This window comes from Marmota marmota, unplaced genomic scaffold (genome assembly GCF_001458135.2).
Source record: "Marmota marmota marmota unplaced genomic scaffold, marMar, whole genome shotgun sequence".
NCBI lineage: Eukaryota > Metazoa > Chordata > Mammalia > Rodentia > Sciuridae > Marmota > Marmota marmota.
The window spans coordinates 491,976-513,369 of NW_026000222.1; the positions used below are offsets into that span (position 1 = coordinate 491,976).

General features: G+C 58.3%; 1 protein-coding gene across 2 annotated transcripts in view; it reads right to left on the reverse strand.

Moving 5' to 3' along the window:
• The window catches only part of Dpep1 (dipeptidase 1), an 18,341-nt gene extending 12,590 nt beyond the window's left edge, over window positions 1-5,751 (reverse strand). Inside the window, exons 1-2 of one of the 2 annotated variants that reach the window (XM_048792386.1) lie at window positions 5,736-5,751; window positions 4,247-4,339 (exon numbers count right to left, since the gene is read on the reverse strand). The gene's annotated coding sequence lies outside the window, so the exon portion shown is untranslated. Of the gene's footprint in view, window positions 1-109; window positions 266-4,246; window positions 4,340-5,735 lie in introns of those variants that run through there. The other variant, XM_015495941.2, reaches the window with a different exon arrangement.
• Between the last annotated feature and the right edge of the window lie 15,643 nt (window positions 5,752-21,394).

The following is a 21,394-nucleotide window of genomic DNA, read 5'->3' on the forward strand; positions in this document are numbered from 1 at the left end:
GGGATTCTGACCCACAATTTTTCACCCTCTGCGGATCCCTGCCTGCCTCCTCATTCCCTGGGGCCCCAGTGGCCTGCGCGGCAGAATTGGGACACACCCTCTTACCTACCTGGGAATAGGCCAGCTCTGACCTGGCCCAAGGGTGGGAGCCCGGTCCCTTTATCAGAGGCAGGGGAGGGTTGGTCTCCCCCCATTCCCAGAGACAGGAGGTTCAACAGCAAACTTGGATTGGAATGTCCTCTGGCAGAACCACAGGACTTTCGAAATCGAGGGAGGGTCTGCGGCTCAGGCTGAGCTGGAGGCTGGGCTTCTCTCCAGTGGCTCCGACATTCTGAGGTTGGGGGGGCGGGGGGAATTGTGGTGGGCTCCAGTGGGTGAGAGGCCAGGCCAGGCCCAAAGCTCCTGCTGGGTCCGTCCCCAAGCAGCCTGGGGTGGGGCACCATGAGAACCCACAGGCCCACCCCTGGCCAGGCTGCGTGACTCCTGTGGGTGGAGCTGCCGGCTCCCTGGACAGGGTGCCATGAAGACTTCAGACCCAGGTCTCACAAGGGGCCAGGCAGGACCCTCCTCGCCCCAGAGTTCCAGGGACCTGGAGGGCGAAGGGCACAGATGGGACGGCACACACCCTGCTCTTGCCTGAGAGGGCACTAGCTCACTCCAGCCACCCTGTGCACTGGCCCTGAGGGTAAGAACCCTGACTCAGAGCCTGCTCCTGTGGGGTGGGGCCAGCCCAGAGCCACCTGGCCCCATGCTTGGTGGTGACTCTAGGGTTCCCAAATCCATCCTGGAAACCTGTTCATGGTAGGATTTTCAGGCAAAATCCCCCCGGAACCCCCCAGCCCCTACTTGGGGATGGCCTCCCAGCAGGGTCAGAGGGAGGAAAGAGGTGTGGGGCAAGGCCTCACCCCTGCTACACCCCGCAGAGCAAACCCAGAGAGCCTCTGCCAACAGACAGCACCAGGTCTCCCACACATGCTTAGGGACCCCAGTCCCTCCTGGTGTGTGGAGAGACTTGTCTGCCCGCAGGGCCGCACACCCAGAAAGCAGAGCTCAGCCAAGCGCTTGCTCCGCCACCTTGAGACCTGGCTTGTCTTTGACGTGTTTTGTAAGTGAAGTCTGATGGGACAAAGGAACATGCCGGACAGGGCAAGACCCACGCAAGTGTCCACAGAGCTAGTGGAGAGCACCTCCTGCTGAGGAGCGCAGACAGGTGACTCCCCAGGTGCACAGCCTGCCTCTCTGACTCAGACGTGCCACGCGGCTCACTCACCTGGGCACGCTGTGCTGAGGCAGCCTGTGAGGTGGGGCGACTTCTTCACCAGAACATGCAGGGAGCATGGGCCGGAAGAGGGCTGGGTGAGCCCCCACCTAGCACCCCATCTTCCCCGTGGGCTCCCTGTGCCCCAGCACTGTGCCTCATGACTGGACCTTAGCAGCAGAGAACGTCCACGATGCTGAGCACTCCTGGACCTTTTGTGATGAGCCACCCACCCTGGAGGGTTCCTCTGGGCCTTGGACTTCTATGCCTTGAGCAGCTCCAGCCATTTCCTGTGGTCCTTGCCCTCAGCCCCTCCACCCTCCTGGCTCTGGCCTGCCCGGGCCTTCTCGCAGTCTGATGGACAGGGCTTTGAGTCTTGATGAGCACCACATCGGGTTTCCACAGCCTGGGTGCCCGTGGGCCTGGAGCGTGAGGACTGTCCGCCACTTGAGAGATGCCCCCGCCCCACACTGCGCACATCAGCACCGGGCCTGCAGCAAGCCTCCCCAGCCTCCTTGCAGCACAGCACAGCATTACGCTGGCTGTCTCTGATCCTTTCCCCTGAAGCTCTGCCCTGCCTCTCCCCCAAAACTCTCCGTGGCCCAAGCCATGTTCAGGCCCCAGCCCCACAGACGGTCCCAGAACTCTGCAGCCGGGGTTCAGCCTTCTCCCGTCTCATCCACACTGCCTGCCTGGGGGCTCTGAGCCCAACCTCTTCTTTAGCGACTCCCCTCTTCCCCTGAGTCCCCCCAGACCTCCCCCGAAGTCCCTCCTAGATCCGGCTGCCTGCTGAGCACCTGCAGGTGAAGGCTGCCAGCATTTCACACTCGGCCTGTGGAGACCGAGGACCTCGCTCACCAAAGCCTGCTCAGCACTGTGGCCCCCACTCCGTCCAGAGCTCCAGCCCAGGTCCAGAGACCCCAACGCATCCCTGTCTCTCCTGTGATGGGTAATCTTATGTGCCAGTGTTACCGGGCCCCAGTGTGTCAGGTGGCTGGCCACATGGGCTCTGGGCAAGCCTGAGGTCAAACCTCCCGAGTGAAGCAGATATGGCCAACCTGGGTGGCTCATGTGGGTCACAAAGGTGTCAGGAGAGGCTGGTTCCCTCTGCCCTCCAGCCCCCTCGGCCTCCAGCCCCCTGGCCTCCAGCTCTTCCCTCCAGCCCCCCTGAGGCCTGGTCTCCTGCCTGGGCTCAGCTGGAGCGGAGCCAGCAGGCCTCCCGGCCTCCAGTTTGCTACTAGGTCTCTGTGAGCACGTGACGAGTTCCTTGGGATGGCTGTCTCTGCGTGCCAGCGAGTGGTTTCCCTGGAGAGCCCGGCCCACATGTGTCCCCCGGCTGTCTGCTCTCGGCTCCTGGCAGCGCGCCCTGCACTCTGGCACACTTCCCCTGCCCCCCGGGGCAGACAGCTCACCCTTGGCTTGGGTGTGGCCCAACAAGCAGGGACAAGTCCATGACTTCTGGGTCTGACTGCATCCCAGTGGTCCCCAGCACCACCCATCCTGGGACATAAGGGACTCGTGTGGGACCTCCTAAGAGTCCCACCCTGGTGCGTGGGTGAGCCCACAGCTGTCCTGGGTGGGTGCTTCTGGCTTTAAGGGCAGGTGGCTGGTGGGAGGGAGTGGGCACTTGTCCCCAGGGCAGGTCTGTCTCTTGGCTCTGGTGGTCCCACCCCCAGTTACGGGACCAAGTTGCTGAGGGGGTTCCCAGCGTGTGGACTTTGCTTAACCAACCCATCCCAACTCAGCACCAAGACATCTGTAAGGGACATGGCGGGCACGGCCAGGCCGGGGTGGGCCCAGGTGATACCAAGGTCAACTGGGTCAAGGGTCATCATGGAGGCGGCTGCCCAGCACAGCTCCCCCCAGCAGGGTCATTATCCCTGGATCACCTGCTGCTCCGTCAGCAGATTCTTCTCCAGATACAGAGCCCTGGTCACAGGCTTCGAGGCCCGATGAGGCCCCATGAGGCCTGCCCTTCCCCCTGCATGCCCAGAGTGGGCAGGAGCAGAGCAGTGGAGGGCCTCTTGCCGTGGGAGCAGTGAGTCCTGGGTACTCTAGTTTGGGGGGATTTTTTGGTTCCAGGGATTGAACTCAGGGGTACTTAACCACTGAGCCACACTTCATCACTTTTTATTGTTTACTTTGAGACAGGGCCTCGCTGAGTTGCTGAGGGCCTCGCTGAGTTGCTGAGGCTGGCCTGGAACCTGCCATCCTCCTGCCTCAGCCTCCTGAGTTGCTAGGTTACAGGTGTGGGCCACAAGCCCTGCTGGGTACTCTACTTTGAAGAAGTCACCCTTGTGAAGGCCTCAGCCTCCAATCTGTGAAAGGGCAGAGAGCCCAGAGCTCAGGAGCCAGGTCAGGGTCCTGCCAGGGGCGGGTCTCTCTCAGGAGGCAGGAGCCCGCAGGCCTGGGACAGACCAGCCCTGAACTGGCATCGTGCGTCTCCCGCCCCACTCTTGTCCTGGCTGCTGCGGCTGCTGCCCTCTGGTGGACAGTTCGGACGAGACACCAGAGCGGGCTGGTCAGGGCCTGAGAAGCTGCCCCTCCTTCCTCGTGATGGGCTGCCCACCACTTGCCCTCTAGCCACACCTGCTCCCCAGGAGCGAGGCCTGTTGTTCCTGGCCTTGTCAACAGGGCCACGGGTACCCTGTGCTGATCGCAGGACAGGCCAGGGGCAGGTCCTGCGGGTTCCAGAGTGTGCTTTGGCCTCTGTCTTTGCTCTCTTGTCTGAAAATCCCAGGAACATGAGAGGAAGGGGGACCCAGCATGGATCCCTCAGCCCACCCTTGGAGTCCTCCCTCCAAGCCCCTCAACAGGTGGGGTGGCACTGGTGATCCCAGTGCCCAGGAGGCTGAGGCAGGAGGATTCAAGGTCATGGCCAGGCTGGACCACACAGTGAGACCCTGTCTCAAAAATTAAAAACAAAACAGAAGGGCTCCTGCTGCCACTGCCCGCCACGGCCAGCTGTCCACTCGGCCCCAGGCTCACCTGCACCCAGGGGCGCCCCTGCCCCTCAGTCCTCTGTCCTCAGCCGCTGCAGCTGACGCTGGCCTGGACCATCAGGGTTCATCAGTAGAAGCCCTTGTGCAGCAGGAGACAGGCTCAGAGGGCACACTGGGGACACTGCCCATCAGGGGGCTGCCCAGGACCCAGACCTCACCTCCCTGGTCGAATGCCACCCAGCCACGACCCACCAGGTCCCCAGGAGAAGCTGCAGGCCACCCCACACCCCTGTGCACAACAGTGCTGCTCTGGGGACAGTCGTCGCCCCATCTGACTCCGACACCCACTGGGCCCGGGCTTTCTCTCTGGAACATTCTGTGAATGTTCCTGAAGCCCCCGCCTGACCTTCCTCTTAGCTCATGGGCCTGGGGCTGATAAGCCAGTGTCCCTGAAAGTAGCAGCACGTGGCAGTTATGTACGCACAAAGGGGAGGTCAAACGAGCAAAGAAACTTGGACACCTGGCCCAACAGAGAAGTTGGAACATTGTTTAGCCCAAGACAGAACCGGACACTGATCACCAGGGGCAACAAAGAGAGCGAAGCCTGCTTCCATTCTGGGTGATTTTTAACTGTGTCAAAGTGAAGTCCTGACCACATGTGGGAGGCAGAGGCCCAGGACTGGACAGAGGCTCTGAGAGGCCCGGCACTGAGTTTGCACAGTGTCCAGCCCCTCGGCCGGACCCGAGGCTCTGAAGGCCGTGCCCCCGTGGGGAGGGAGCAAGACGCACCTTGCCAGCACAGCGCTCCTGTGGGCACCGGACTGTGCTGTGGTGGTTGCGGGGGGGCGGGGGCTCTGGACAGCCCTGGCCTCCCACAGCACCTGGCTGGACTGCACTTCCCTGCCCCTTCACGGGGGTTCCTGCTTTTACTGGGAAGGGAGGCAGACACGGGGCAGAAGATTCTAGAACAGCTGGGTGAATGTGGAGCCTGGGCCCTTTCCAGCTCCAGGAAGACTGAGGGCCTAGAATGACTCCGTGAGAGCAGGGGCACAGTGGCACACACCTGTGATCCCAGAGGCTTGGGAGGCTGAGGCAGGAGGACGGCAAGTTCAAAGCCAGCCTCAGCGACTTAGTGAGACCCTGTCTCTAAATAAAATATTTAAAAAAGGGCTTCAGTGGTTGAGAGCCCCTGGATTCAATCCCCAGTACCAAAAGAAACAAACAACAGAAAAGGAGACTGTGAAAAGTGAGGAAAGAACATTCTAGAACATTACAAATAAGACATCAGAGAGGTGAGAGAGAGGCTGGAAGCTGCAGGTCTGCACAAGTCTAAGGACAAGGTGTCAAAGACAGCCTCAGGAGTGGACCGCACAGCTCCTGGGGTCCAGGGTGGCCCCCTCCTGCTTCCCACACCCAGTGCCGGCTAGGCTCTGCTGGGCCTGGGCCCCCAGGGACAGCGGCCTCCTTCACACAGCACCGCCCTGGGCAGCAGTAGCCTCAGACCCCCACCCAGCCCTGGACACCCGTCCACTCACCCTGCCTCCCGGTGCAGCTGTCCTGGCCTGGCCAGCTCCCCTCCCCAGACCTCAAGCGGCCTGGCCCTGCCCCACCACCTGCCTCTCCTCCCAGGCAGGGGAGTGCAGGGAGGGTGAGGGCCAGCAGGCAGCCAGCAGGGTGGGAGGGAGAGGTGGAGCCCGTCCTGGGGGCCTTCCTCTCAACAGCCTGCCCTCCGGTCCTGATCACAGGACCCCACGCCGAGGGGAAGCCACTTCACGAGTTTCCCAGAGCTGCGCGGGCCACATGCTACCCGGGTGCAGGGCCCGGGGACGCCAGGCTATACAACCGCCACATCCAGTCCTGGAGGAAGGCACGTCAGGGCCTCGAGGGTCCCTCATTCCTTTTGTTACGTATTTTAATTATGAAAATATAAGCCCCCAAAAGTATGCAGGACCTCCATGGATCTGTACAGACACTGTACCCGATGTTCATGGCAGCACTTTTTATTACTGCCCACATGTGGGAACAGGATGGGGTGCAGCCCGGGATTCATGGGTGTGTGAAGGAAAGGTCACCCCTGGAGCCCTGCTCCCCATTCTCGCTGGCCAGGGCTGCCCCTCACATTCCCACTGGGGGCTGTGGGGAAGGGTCCTGCACATCTGCTGGGGGCCTGGGGGTGAGTCACCAGGCCAACTCGCAGTCCCAGCAGGCCAGAGGGACACCCCCCTGAGCAGACGCGGCCCTGGTAGGGCTCCCCCTCCCCTGGGCACCCCATGGAGCCTCCCAAGGGGGCCGGGCACCCCCACCACTCCCGTCTCATGGTGCTGGTGAAGTCCAGTTGTCTTCCATGTGTCCATTCATACCCAGACCCCTGCTCCTGGGAGCCCTTCCCCTAGGGCAGGCCTGTCCCCTGCAGCTCACCATGGCTCACCTGTCCATGGCCCAGCTGCCCACAACACTCAAATGGTTCCGGAGTGCAGCACCCCACCTCAGGGACCACACTAGATCTCAACTTAGGGGCGTCCTGGGACGGCCCTAAGTTGAGTGACAGCTTCTCACTGGGCAACTGCTGCAGGAGTCCGCCTCGGACAGGGGCAAAGGCAGGGCCACTGAGGGAGGGGGCCTCCCCCCACTGGTGGAGGCCTAAAGTGAGAGGCTGCCTGTGTCCCACGTCCCCAGTCTCCCTGTCCCCATCCCAGCGCACAGGACCAGGGTTTCTCCTCCAGCACCCTCTGCCCTGGCCCACAGGAGGATGGGGGTCTCAGGGCACACCTAGAAGAAGGCCCTTCATGCTACTCTGGAGCTGCGGGTGCAAATCCCAGAGCTGGAGGCTGTGTGTGGGGCCTCCTCCAGAGGAGCAGGCGCCACCTGATGGAGTTGTCTGTTTCCCCAGACGGCGCCCAGCCAGGGCTCCTTGCCGGGTCTGTGGGGAGTGCCCTTGGAGGTGCTGTGGCGTCCACTGCAGAACTGCCTGAACTGCTGGGCCCTCTCCACGCCTGAAAATAGCCATTGGTGTCTTTAAACCTAAACCACTGGAGAATCCATTGCAGAAGCTCATAAGCAATTCAGAAAATGCAGCTTAAATTTCTTTTTATTTTATTTATTTAATTAATTAATTTGTTTATTTTTGTAGTTGTGAGAAGGAAGTGGATCTTTTGGAAGGTCCGGCTTGACCTGGACAGCATGCCTTTATTTGTTTATTTTCATGTGGTGCTGAGCATGGAACGCAGTGCCTCCCACCTGCTAGCCAAGCGCTCTGCCCCAGAGCCACAACCCCAGCCCCACCCTTAAGTTTCTATTCTTCTAGAAACACTCCCGATACCAAAACTTCTGTCTTGATTACTTTGAGTTGCCATAACAAATTACCTTAGACCAGGTGGCTTCAATCACCGGTGTCCCTTTTCACAGTTCTGGATGCTGAGAAGTTGGAGATGCAGGTGCTGCCAGATGTGGTTCTGCTGAGGGCTCATTTGCTGGTCTGCAGATGGCCACCTCTGGTTGTGTCCCCACGTGGTGGGCCGCAGGCTCTTGGGTATATTCTTAAGAGGGCCCTAATCCCATTCCTGGGGCCCTGGCCTCACGACCTCTAGATGCCATTGTTAGGGGATTAGGGTTTCCACATGTGGACTCCAGGGGGTCACAGACACTCGGTCCACAAAAGATGGCATGTGAACTACATCTCAGCAAAGCTGTCACAAGGGCCAGGGATGGCCCAACTCAGGCACAGGAGAACAGGCTACAGGGTGCCCCCACACAGAAAGCCACCCAGCGGCTCCAAGGGGCTGTGACCCTTGGCAGCAGGTGGCTCCCTCCGTGTGCAAGGCAGAGCCAGGACCGGAGCCCTCTGCAGCTGGAGCGCTCAGCACGGGCAGCTGGTGTGGAGGCCTGTGGTCGTCTCTGGTGGAAGACGGTGTCAGATCAGGCAGGGCAGGCAGCGACCAAAGGAGGCAGATTTAAAAGGGCCCCTGAACAGGCTTTATTGAGATCTCACTCCCAGGCGGAACTCGATCAAACCCACAGAGGGGACAGGGGAAGGGTCTGAGGAGAAACCACGAGGAAGCTCGACCGGACTGGACTTTTATGGGGCTTACAGCAGGAAGGGAAGGGCTTGGGACAGGAAAAGGTGTTTTTAGGGTCCCTCGCCCCCTTGGAGTTGGTCAGGGGAGTTGGCTGAACTCCAGGATTGGCTAGGGGGGTCCTGTTGATTGACAGGCGTTAGTCAGGAGATCTGGCTGATTGACAGGCGTTTCTGCCGGCATCTGATTGATGTTCTTTTCCCGCTCGGGCTGCTTTGTTCTAAGTCGCCACCAAGTCGCCACCACCGACCTAACGGAGGACGGCAGCCTGAAGTCCAGGGGGCCAGGGGAGCTTCTGGGAGGAGAGCTGCTCCACACACGAAGTCAAGCTGGACCTTGCAAGAGCTCCACTTCGTCTTCTTTGGGTTTGAGTGTCGTGGGTTGAAGGAGGAGGCCAGGGGATGGAGCCACCCTCCAGCAGCCAGGTGGGGACTAGCAGCTTGGGGTCAGGGTCCCTTTGCAAGTTTGTGGGATCAGGAAGGGCAGAGGCTCAAAGGCCTGGGCTTCCCCTACCCTGTGGCCCAGGAGTCCTTGGCTCGGGCGCTGTCACTCCGGCCTTGGAATCACCACCCAGCCCACCATGAAGTCTGCCCTGGGACTTTTAGGAGTTTCAGCTTCGGGTCTTGTACCCAATCCACCTTGAATTGGCTTCTGCTGATGGGGGAAGCCAAGGGCCGACCCATTCTTCAGCTCTAGGACGTCCAGAGGAACCATGGACCCAGGCCATCAGGCTCTTTGAGAATTTGAGGAGTGAAATCCACGGACCTGGAGTGACAGCCAAGTAACAGGTTGATTAGAGTAATAGGAAGAAAGCAGAGGCCCCAGAGGGGAGGCCCCAGGAGGGACGCCCACCGTGTCTGTTTCTAAGGGGCATCTCAGATAGCCCAGCACAGGTGGCCAGCACAGATGCCGACATGAACCAGTCAAGCCCTTCAAGCCCCAACCTAACCAGCCAATCAGCGGAGCATGATCCAACTCCCGATGACGTAAATAAGGGGCCCGGTCCTCTGGTGGTTTTGACATATCTGTTAGGAAGAAGCATTTAGTCAGCTGTTGCTTGGGCAAGGGCAAGAGTCCCAGGAGGCTCTGCTGTGGCTGTGAGGACAGAGCAGGTTCCAGGTCAGAGGAAGGCCTTGTGGTCAGCACTGGCAGGGGCAGTGAGTCCCAGGATGTCCTCCAGACCCCTGTCTCCCTCCAGGTTGGCGTGACACCCAGGCCCTCCTGGCCCCCCATGGGGTCTGTCTTCCTGCCTCACATGCACGGTGGCTTCATGTCTGCGGGGCTGGGGAAGAGCCCAGGGCCCTGTGCACACCAAGCAAGCGCTGACCGTGAGCCACACCCTGTGGAGGACGAAGAAGCTACTCTTGGCAACTCAGTAGGAGGTCAGCGGAAAGGTCATTTTTGTTGACGAAACAACTGCTCTTGGGCCTGGCCATCCACATAGTGCAGTAAGGGTGGGGCCGACGGCTCAGGTAAGCTTTCTGGAACTTTCTATTAGGACTCCTGGGGGGACTCGAAGGTGTCTGGAGGGTCAGGAGCCAAGCCGAGAATCTGCCCCCCCCCCGCCCCCGCTCACTTCCAGCCCTATGGTGGGCGGAGGTTCCCCTGTTGGGGGCTTCCTGGGCCTGGCAGAGCCGGGCTGTCCTGCTCACCCGGAGGCTGTGGCCCCTCAGGCCAGGCACAAGCCAGTGCTTGGGGGATTTGGAAGTTCAGCTCCTTACAGTGAAATTTAGTTCCTTCAGCCTGCGTGGCCATGTCCAACCGCAGGGTCTACTATGTGCCTGCGTCTCTCGCCACTGGGCTCAGCCTCCTCCTGTCTCAGCCTTCCCAGTGGCTGGGACTACAGGAGGTGCCACGGTGCTGGCCACGTCATTTTAAAATGACATTTTGTCAAAAGCAGGGATGACAGTTTGTTATTGAAACCACATAAATGACTCTACGGCTGTGAAGACAAGAACAATTGATAGTCATTTTCAATTATTGGATGTATCAAGCAGGGAAAAAAAGATAAATGTCTCAAGTTTGTTACAAACCTGTATTTATCTGCTAGACTTTAATAAATCCTTCAAGGCTTGCAAGAAAGGACTTTTTTATGTCCAGAAAATAGAACACTCAGGATCACTTTTGAGCCATGTGTAGTGGGGTGGCCTGTGATCCCCACAACTCGGGATGCCAAGGCAGGAGGATCATAGGGTCAGGGCCAGCCTGGGCAGCTTAACGAGGCCCTGTCTCAAAATCAAAAATAAAAAGGGCTGGGGGTGTAGTTTAGTGGTAGAACACCCCGGGTTCAATCCCCAGTTCTGGGAAAAAAAGAAAAAGAAAGAAATCCTGACTCTCTCTCGGCCTGACCCCCAGCGGCTGGAGCGGAGCCTTCAGAGCACACAGCACGGTGCCTTTCCTGTGCGGCAGGGACAGCCCAGCACTTGTCTGTGGCTGGCAACAGGAGCCGGTCGGTGGCAGCGCCGGCAGTCCCAGCCCCTCGGGAGGCTGAGGCAGGAGGTGGGTGACAGCAGTGTCCTGACTGGAAGGCCCGACGGGAGGCACCGTGGGAATGACAGAAACACCACACCTACAGGACTGGGACGGTGACCGGTGAGGACCTCCAGCCACGAGAGTGTTCCCAGAATCCTAGGGACCCCACCTGATTTCTGCCACAATGCACTGCCCCTGTGTGGGAATGGCCTGGGCGGGCACCTCTTCCCTGAGGGTGCGTCTGCCCCAGTGTTGTGATGGGCAAAGGTGCGACTTATGCAGTCGACAGGAGAAACAAAGGACGTCCACGCACTTCTGCCTTTGTCAATGCTTTATTCACTCACATCATTAATACAATTCCACTCTCTAGGTTCTTGATCAAGAAAACGACAATCCTTAATGCTGGACACTGCAGTAGCCATGATCAATTCACAGCGAACAGTTCTAGATTAATTGTAAGCACTGCAATCACACTTAATCATGACAGGCTCAGGACAGACAGTCCCTCGGCGTGCTAAGTTCAAGTGCCAGGAATAAAGTCTCCAGCCTTAGGCTCCAAGTCCACAGATGCCCACTCACTCAGACGGTGGTGATCAGGTCAGGGACCCAGGCAGGCTTCTCCTGGGGTGGAGCTCACAGCTGGCTGAGGAGAGGGTCGTCGGGAGAAGTCGCGGCTCCCACCAGGGTCAAGATGTGGCTGTCGGGTTTGAGAGCGGTGAAGAAGATGCCGAGGATCAGCAACAAATGCAAAGTGTTGGGACACCGTCAGGGCTCTCAGCACGAGGGCATCAGTGTCAGCTGGCTGAACCTCTGTTCATTTGCTCCATTATTTATACAAAATTCGGGGGGTTTGACCCCCCCCCCTTAATTCTTTTCAGCTGCCATCAGGTCTCTCAGTGACATCATTGACCCTGGGGTTAAAACATCTGGTCTGGTGGTCCCACCCTGATCTTCCCCCTTTCTCTCTTATCAGGCGAGGCTTCACTTATAGAGGCTTCACCCTGAGTCTATGGGGTGTGGGGGGGTGAGCCTGAGGAGCACACTGGAGGGCTCCCTTAGGGCGCCTGTGAGACCGAGGTTCAAACTGGAGTTTGAAATTGCAGTTATTTGGGCGGGGGTTGTGGCTCAGCAGCAGAGCGCTTGCTTCGCACATGTGAGACCCTCGGCTCGATCCTCAGCACCACATAAAAATAAATAAATAAACAAAATAAAAAATATTTTTTAAAAAATGCAGTTGTTAGGCTCAGGCCTAAGGCCATCCTTACACCAAGTGCTCAGAATCCAGGTGAAGTCACTTGTGTCAACCAAAAATAAATAAAACCAAATAAAAAATAGAGAGCAGAGCTGGGCGGCTAGAAGGGGAGGGTGTCCCCAGTGCCTGCCGGGCCCACAGCAGAGCAGGAGCTGACTCAGCAGCTCTGCAGGCCACTGCCCACCTGTGGCCTGCTGTTGCCCGCAGCCAGGAGCCTCCCTCTGGGTCTGTGCCACCTCCTCAGTTCACCTCCACAGGCCCCTTGCTGCTGTCTCTAGCCCCGGGGCTGGGCGGATGCCAAGTCAGGAGGATGGCAAGTTCAAGGCCCATTGGGACAATCTGGTGAGACCCTGTCTCAAAATGAAAAGAATGGGGATGCGGCTCAGCGGCAGAGCACTTGCCCAGGAGGCGGGAGGCCCTGGGTCCATCGCCAGTGCCACAGAGAGAGTCTGGGGTCCCCTCCCGACCCTCTGCACCTGCCCCTCGCAGGGCTCTGCTGTCCAGATCCCATTTGTCTCCTGGGCCTCCCTCTGAAGGTGCTGAGGCCGGCCTGGCCACGCGGCTCAACGTCAGATCACCGTGAGTTCCACACCCAAGTCAGGTGAGAGGACGTGTCCACGGACGTTGTCCAGGGACCTCTGGAAACTTCCAGGTCAGCTGGAGATCACCTAGAATCACATTTTGGGAATTTGTTGAAGATGTCAGAGGTTTGACTATTTAAATAGGATCAAAGGTCTCGCCCCACGGTACTGTTTAATTATACATTAGCCCGAGACACTGAGAGGTTTCAAAGGTTGGTGATGTCAGAGGTGACTGGAAGACACAGGCCTGTCTCCCGGCAGAGCACCTCTGAAGTCAGGACCAGGCCCTTCACCTGCCTTCAGGGAGAGGAATCGTCCAAGCCGTTGAACGCCTGGGTGGGAGGGAGCCCGGGCCCGAGGGCTGTTTAGCGCCAAATTTGTGGGGTTCCTGCCCTCGCCGCCCCAGCCTCTGCCACCCCCTTTCTCCCTGAGCAGGTGGCACTGCCTAAGGGAAGAGCTGTGTCAGCTGAAATGACAGCTGCACTCTCTGGCCTGAAGGGCAAGTGCTCATCCGCCTCCTGGGGGCCACCTTCCTCTCCCTCCCCCAGCCCACAGTCCTGGACCAGGCCCCTGCCCACCCCACACCGTGTCTCTGGGGTCCACACAGACGTGAGAGCTGGGGACACTTGCAAACCAGACAGAGGAGTGAGCCTGTGGCTCCCCAGAGCCACCTCATGTCACCAGGCTACACCAGGACAGGCGGGGCCCTCGGCATCCCTGATGGAAAGGAATCTGGGGACAGATTTACTTAGGGAAGCGACATGTTCAGGGAGGACACAGCGTTGGGACTGAGAAGCCTCTGGGTGCAGTCAGGAGCAGACACGGGCCCAGGCCAGCTGCGGCCGGCCGGAAGGGGCGTGGGGTCCCCTGGCTGCACCAGGTCCTGTCGTGTGCTGCGCCTTCAGTCATTCCTGCTGGCAGGGAGGATGGCCGGGGACCTGGGCCCAAGACCTGGCTAAGGAGTGGACCGTGCTGCCAGGAACAGTGGTCTGCCTCAAGGCCCTGAGCTCCCCGCTGCTCTGTGAGGCCAGGCGAGGTCCACGGTCACTTCTCACACTCCAGAAGCTCATGGGAACTTTTCTGGGTACTGGGGATTGAACCAGGGTGCTCTGGTACTGAGCTGCCTCCCAGAACTTCTGGTGTTTTACTTTGAGACAGGATCTTGCTAAGCTGCCAGGCTGCGCTGGGACTTGGACCCTCCTGCCCCGGGTCACTGGGATGACAGGTATGGCCGGAACCCAGTGGGCCCTTCTCCTCCTTTTCTGCCTTCCCAGCTTCCTGCCTCACGTGGGCCTGGCTGTGGCGGAAGCTAGGGGTCCCTGGGTGGTCTGGGTCTGATCTGGGAGGAGATGGGAGCCCTCTGGAGGAGCTCTGCCACCCTCCCCGGACACCAGGGCCCCCTAGGCCGTCCCCCTGCACCGACTGGTGGCCAGCTCCCCACCTCTCTGACAAAGACCTGAGATACTCCGTTTAAGGAGGGAAAGGCTGGCTTTGGCTCAGGTCTGGGCTCCTGGTGCCTGGGGCTGGCCCTGCTGCTTCAGGCAAGGGTGCCGGGGTCTCCCCACCTCCTGGCTGGAAGCAAGGAAGAGAAAGAAGGAGTCCTACTGCCCTCAAGGGCACCGCTCCAGCAGCACCCCGGCCGGCCAGAGCCACTCCGTCTCCTCTGGGGACAGATCCAACCTAGAGCACTCGTTAACACCTTGCTGGGCTCTGGTGAAGTGGCCGAAATCTTCACCATGGCTGATTTTAGGACTTCAGCAAAAGAGTCCAATGTAGGTGAACTTCCCATTTTCGTGTCGCCCTGTTTTACTTGGCCACTGGCCGGGAAGATGCCAGCACTCGAGGTGCTGCACACCCCCTTACTAGTTTTTCACAAGCGTGTGCAGTATAGTAGTTTGCAGAAATGTGCAAACAAGGCCTCTGGCCTTGAGCTGGGCTTCACAGAGGTGTCTACATTTCTAAGATCAGAGAAGGTACAACTGGGCTCCGTGGTAAGAGCTGGCCGGGGAGGGAAGGGGAGAAGCAGCTCCCCCTTCTCAGTCGCTGTCCTTGAGGGCTAACTTGCCCAGAACAGGGACAGGAAAAGCTGCTTTGTGTGAACTTCTGCAGATGAACTGAGCCCCTCCCCTGAGACGCTGGGTGTAAAACTCTAACTCCCTGAACTCGGGGTTCAGGGGATTGATTGATCCCAGCAAAAGCTGTGCCCTCTGAACCTGGCTGCAGCCAAAGAAAACTGCTTCCTGCTGTCTTTGGTGCCCCGCCTCGTCTGTCCCTACAACAGTAGCTTGCATTTTGAGTGGGGTCTACGTTTCAGTCCCCATGTGCCAGTTGGAGGGGAATCTACTCCTCTTCTCCCCCTGACCCACATGGAGTCTGCTCCTCAGGTCATCTTCATGAGTTGCCCTGCTGTCCCTCAGAGTCCCTTGGTCGGGCTGCGCTGCACCAGATCACCTGTGGCGCCTTCAGCAGGGCCAGCTACACAGGGCAACCCTGTGCCCGTTCCTCCCAGGGCCAGAGGGTTAGGGTCAGGGTCAGGGTCTGCCGGCCCCTGTGCTTTCCTTCCTCGGCATTTCCCAGGCGGTGGCTTTTCCCCTCACTGGGAGATCCTGCTGGGCCCTCAGGATGACTGCCGTGGGCCTATGAGGACTATCGGTCTCTTTCAAAACATAGTTTTTCTTTTATTTTCAGTTCAGGGGATCACGCTCAGGGTCACCCACCCTACGTGAGTGCTCTGCACCTCCCAGTCCCAGGCCGACTCTGAACTCAGGGGCAGGGGACCACTGAGCCACACCCCAGCCCTGTTTTTATTTAATTAGAGACAGGGTCTCACTGAGTTGCTTAGGGCCTCGCTGTGGCTGAGGCTGGCTTTGAACTCACGCTCCTCCTGCCTCAGCCTCTGGAGCTGCTGGGATGACAGGTGTGTGCCTGGCAGGGTCTGGTCTTTTTGTTTCTGTTTTTTTAGTTCTGAGGGTTGAACCCAGGACTGACAGGTGTGTGAGGCGAGCACTGTGCTGCTGATCCCACCCTGCAGGACCCCGGTGAGCTGCGGCGCCTGTGCTTGGCACTGCACTGGGTAGGACCTGCCTTCTACATGGCTGCAGGCCTCTTGCACTGACCCCCGACAGTCACAGCCCCTGGTATCTGCTCTTCTGGAACATTCTGTGCAGTTCCCATGTCAGTATAGCTCTTCCCAGAGACACCTGCACTCTGAAAACCTGGGCTGCTCCTGTTCTGACACAGCCTGAGGTTGAAGCAGCAGGGTGTCACGTACAAGTCCAGCTGGGAAACGCAGCGAGACCCTGTCTCATAACGAAGTCGAGGGCTGGGGTGTGGCTCAGTGGATGAGCGCCTGGGTTCAAGCCGAGTACCCCTGTAACAGACAGCTTTGGGTGTGCACTTCAAATTCAACACAGATTCAGCCTACAAATTGCACTGCTTACCCCTGGGTCCTTGACTCCCCTGTGACTCCGTCCTGAGCTGAGAGAAGCTCCTATAAACATCCCCATCACATTAAAAACTCAATCCACTGGCTTCTTCCAGCTCTTCTCCTGTCTACACAGCAAGGCGGGCTGTCCCACTCTTCGATGGCTCTGGCGCAGCCCAGGAATTGGCAGACGACGCTGGAGGACTCGGCGTTCTCGGAGCTATTCCAACACTGTAAACAGCAGGATTTCAGCCAGGATCACAGTTTCAATCTGTTCCTTAATAATACGCTTTAAATGGCTGCCTCTCAGATGCCCCGGCCCTTGGTCTGAGGTCCTGAGGCCTCATGAGCTCAGGGACTCAGGAGCTGCTGGAATTTAGGGACCGGGACATGTTCTGCTCGAAGCCACCTCCAGATAATGCCTGTTTCTACCTCAGGACATTGGGACAGGGGATGAGCAAAGATCACACAGAGTTCCCCTCCAGCGCGGCCAGGTCCCCACCACGTCAGCATGGACTGGCAGCCAGAGCCCGGCTCCCCGAGGGTTTGGGTTTGCAGGGTGCTGGGGCCTGTGGTCAGATTCTGGAAACGAGATTTTTTTTTGCTTGGGTGCTTTGTTACAGTGCTGGGGATGAACTGGGCCTCAGCGTGTGAACCAGTGCTCCACACCGAGCTCACGCCAGCCCCAACCAGCTCTCCGACAGCCAAACACCTAAAAAGCCCGGTTGCCACGAGGCCCGTTCTTTAGGATCTCTCCCTAGAGTCTAAGGGCTTCTGGGCTTAGAGATGCTGCTGCCCAGCGTGGACGTGGCCGCATGGTGGCATGTCCGTGAGGGCTGAGGTCAGCACACAGGTCCCCTCCTGTCCTCACGGATTGCATCCCAGTCCCCTCTAGAGGCAGGTTTTGTGAGGGAAGCATTTTCCTGGTGGCTGACGTGTCCCAGCACCTGGAGAAAATCGTGCCTGCTTGTGGTGGGTGCTCAGAAGATGCCAACCGGATGGAAGACAGTCAGAGGCTCACAGACGGAAGGGATTGTGAGGAGCCAGGAGACTTTAGGGTCTCTGAAAGGAAAGCAAGGATCAGGGAGACAGACGGAAACCAGGCAGAGAGACACACGAGAGTTTAGTGTCAGAGCTGACAAATGAAGGCCACCTCTCCACAGACGGAGAGGGCCAAACAGGCTTCAGGTCCTGATGCCGTGGTTAAGGTGGGGTCGGTGTGAGGGGTGGTGAGTCTTTCTCAGAAACACCCTTGGGCAGAAAGCGAGACTTTTTCTTAAGATGGCGGCTGTCACTTAGGATGGCCGTCCAGATGCTGAGCAAGGACCTTGCAGTCTCCAGATGGTCACTTGCTGGCTGGAAAGGCAGGGGGATTCTGAGGACCATCTTATTCTGATGACAAGGAGATAGTTTCAAGTTTCAAAACAGGATGGCCTGTAGCTCTGGGAACTTTGGGGCCCCTTCATTACTATGCCGTGACCCTTGTCACGGTCATCAGCTGACTGGGTCTTGTGTTTTCTTGGATCTTAAGATAAGTAGGAACCTACGTATGCACTTAAACTTATCTCTGCCCACTCACCTGCCTGCTGCCATCGACTTCTCTATCACCCTTCACCCATCCATCCACGTCTGGCCACCCATCCTCCATCCACGTTCACCTTCCGCGTCCACCTACCCTCTGTCCCTTCATCAGTCCACCATCCCTCCACCCACCCATTCATGTCTCCACCCACCGTCATCCACCCGTGTCTCCGCCCACCCATTTTTTTTCTATACTTACAAAATGGAGCTCACATTGCACATGCAACATTTTGTGTCCTGAACTTTCACTTAATATTGCAGTGTGCATATCTTCTCATGAAAATTTAAATGGTTGCTTGATATTCTGGGATGTAAATACATTTTATTTATTTTTTTAAATCTGTCTTTTTTTTTAGTAGTTGATGGACACAATACCTTATTTTTTTTAAAGAAACATTTTAAATATTTTTTAGTTGTAGATGAACACCATACCTTTATTATTATTATTATTTTTTTTTTTTTATGTGGTCCCGGGGATCGAACCCAGTGCCTCACACATGCTAGGCAAGCTCTCTGGCACGGAGCCACAACCCCAGTCCTGTAAATATATTTTAAATAAATTATTTCGCTGTTGGACATTTGTGTTGTCTCCAACTTCTGGCTGTCAGGAATCATGCTGAATTCACCATCTTTGTTCCCAGCCTGGTGGGCCCATCTTCCTCACCTCCTCAGGCCACGCAAGCCTGAGGCTCTTGCTACTGAAGGCTTGAGGGTCAGAGCAGAGAACCGAGAAGCAAAGCAAAACCCCAGCCCTGAGTGGCAGGTTACGGCCCAGCCTCTGCCGTCCTCCTCTGTTGGCCACCCTCCCCTCAGCCCAGTGGCTGCATCTAGCTGGTCCCCTTTCCCTAGAGGGACCACTTTTCTCCATCTCATGTGTCCCCGTGCCCCAAGCCCCACTTCCACGTCTTCTCTGGGTCGGTGCCCTCCACGTAGGAAAGCATCATCGGCAGGAACCTCTCGGCCACAGAGGCGTCTCGGAAACCTACCTGAGTCCAGTTGTCCTGCCAAGGAGGGACTCAAGGAAAACAGGTTTTATTTTATTTTTTATTGGTTTGGTGCTGGGGATTGAACCCAGGGCCTTGTGCATTCAAGACAAGCCCTCTACCACTGAGCTGTATCTCTAGCCCCAGGAAAGCAGGCTTTGACAAGAACTCGTAAGGGCATGAGATGCAGCCAGGAACTGGAGCCCACGCTGCCCGGCCTAGACCTGACCCAGCCACACAGGGATCCCAAAAGGTCAGCGGCTCTTGGAAAACTTTGGGATGAAGTGAAGCCCACCTGCGCCTGTTACACGGCTGCAGCATTTCTGGGAAATCACAGGTGGGTGAAGGCTCTGCAGGGGAATCGGATCTGGGTGGGGTAGATGCCACCCGAGGGTCTGTGGCAGGTCTGAGTCCATGGGGCTGCCTCAGCTTAGCATCTCTGGCCCAGGATGGCCTCTGTGCATGTTAAACCCTGGGTGGGGCCAGGCGCCTCGCCTGTGTCCTCAAAGCCTCTGTTCAGCCAAGTGCAGGGGCGCACACCTGTGATCCCAGCAGCCAGGAGACTGAGGTAGGAGGGTGGCAAGTTCAAAGCCATGCTCAGCAACTTAGCGAGGAAGTGCAGGCCCAGGGCTTAATGAACCCTGCTTTTCTCCCAGTTTTCCAGGGCAGGAATTCAGACGCTGTAGTAGGAGACAGGACACCGGATAGGAAACAGGAAGCAGGTTTCTTGGGCTGCAGCCAGGTTCAGAGGGCACAGCTCTCACTGTAACCAATCAATCCCCCTGAACCCCGAGTTCAGGGAGTTTCAGAGTTTTACACCCAGCGTGTCAGGCGAGGGGCTCAGAAGTTCACAGTCTGCAGAAGTTCACACAAAAGCAGCTTTTTCTGTCCCTGTTCTGGGCAAGTTAACCCTCCAAGGACAGCGACTGAGAAGGGGGAGCTGCTTCTCCCCTTTCTTCCCTCCAGGCCAGCTGCTACCACGGAGCCCAGTTGGTGACCTCTGTGGAGCTCAGACCAGAGTCCTCCTGAAAGGAACCTGATTTCCTTATCACACTCCGCATCTGCAGACACACTTCCCCTGAAAACCTTTACAAACTGTTATTTCATATATCTACTGCACTAGAGAGTCCATAATGTTGATGAAAAACTAGCAAAGGGTGTTCAGCACTGGAGTGCCCATCTCTCTCAGGCCCGTGACCAGATCTGATTATTGTAAGACAGAGCAAGAGGAAACGGAGGCTCCACTACACTGGACTCCTTTGTAGAGGTTCTTTTGCTTTAGTCCGAAGATCGATCATGGTGCAGGTTTCTGGAGAAGGTTAGTTAAGGTTTTCTGTGGAGGACGGGTGTCACCACAACACAGGTCCCTGTCCAGCTGAGGGGACACAGGAGCAGGGTCCATGTCCAGTGTGAGAGGAGTCGGGTGGGAGGCAGGCACCCAGGGCAGGAGCCGACAGAGAAGACCCTTCTTCAGAGGTAACTGTCACAGGCTGAAGAACGTGATCCCAGGGGGTCAGCAAATGGCCACGTCTGTCAAGCTGGATGTCCACCTCTCCTGACCAAACCCGGACGGAACCGTCCCTCCCCTGCCCTGGCCTGGAGTTCATCCTCGGAGCTGGCGCGTGGCACCGTCGCTGGTCCTGCTGCGGGTCTCAGGCACTGGCCACCGACACGCTGGGCGGTGCTGTCAGCCCCACCGGAGCCAGTTCCCACTTCCTGCAGGGAGGCCAGAAGCTGGGCCCAGGAGGGTGGGCAGTGCTGGGTGATCAGCCCGAGGCGTCCTGGTCGGGCTGGGGCACGGCTGAGAGAGAGGCTTTGGAGGGACCCGGTGCGGTCTCCCTTCCCGAGGGCCAGGGCCATGGACATTCTCATGGGAGGCCTGAATGTTGCAGGAAGCGGTGCTGCAGGCCTGGCTGGCCATGAACTGCGTGGAGTCTGGTGGCCGGCACCAGAGGGCATGGGAGGTCCAAGTGTCCTCTGCTGGTCCTGGAGCCTGAGCAGTGTCAGGCAGCCATGGGGGGCAACAGGTGGGGACGGTGGTCCCCAGGACCTCATCCTAACAGAGACACACACACCTCGATCCCCACACCCCCGCCCAGCCAGCCGTCGACACCACAGCTTCAACACAGCCATCGGTGGCCTCTGTCTCCAAGGGGAGCGCACCCCCGGGATGCCTTCCCCCTGCGGAGGCTCTCCATGCCATAAGTGGGAAATTCCAGGGTTGGTGGCTGCCCAAGGACAAGGACCCTGCACCTGATCCAAAGCCCAGCTTTCCCCTGGCCATGAGGGGAGTAGCCTCCTGAACTGGGTCCCCAGCCCCAGGGATCCTTGGACCCTGGGGGCAATGCTGTGCCTGTCCCAGTGAGGACGGTCCAGGCCCTGCATGTCACTTGAGTCCTGGGTGCCAACTGCCTGTGAGAGGGTGAAGCCCCACACAGTGGCTGGACCCAAGTGTGACCTGGGGTTTGCAGAGAGGGTTCAGCGAGACCCTGGAGGACGAGGGCCTCCTCCAACCCCTCCCCACAGGCGTGCGTGCACACACACAGCTCATGACCCTGGGCCCAGTGCCTTGATCTCTCTGAGCTCCGTCCCCTTTTCTGTGGGACGCAGTCACCACGAGCTGCCACCAGGGTCGGTGTGACTCCAACCACGTGGTGTCCGAGCCAAGCTCGGCCAGTGCCAGAAAGGAGGAAAACACTCCACACATGGGGTGGGGGTGGGGCAGCTGTCTAGCTCTCCACTGGGGAGGACAAGGGGAGGGCCAGTGCCTGGGCAGCAATGGTCCTGGGTGCCCACACCCTGGGGCAGGGCATCAGCTCGGGGACAGG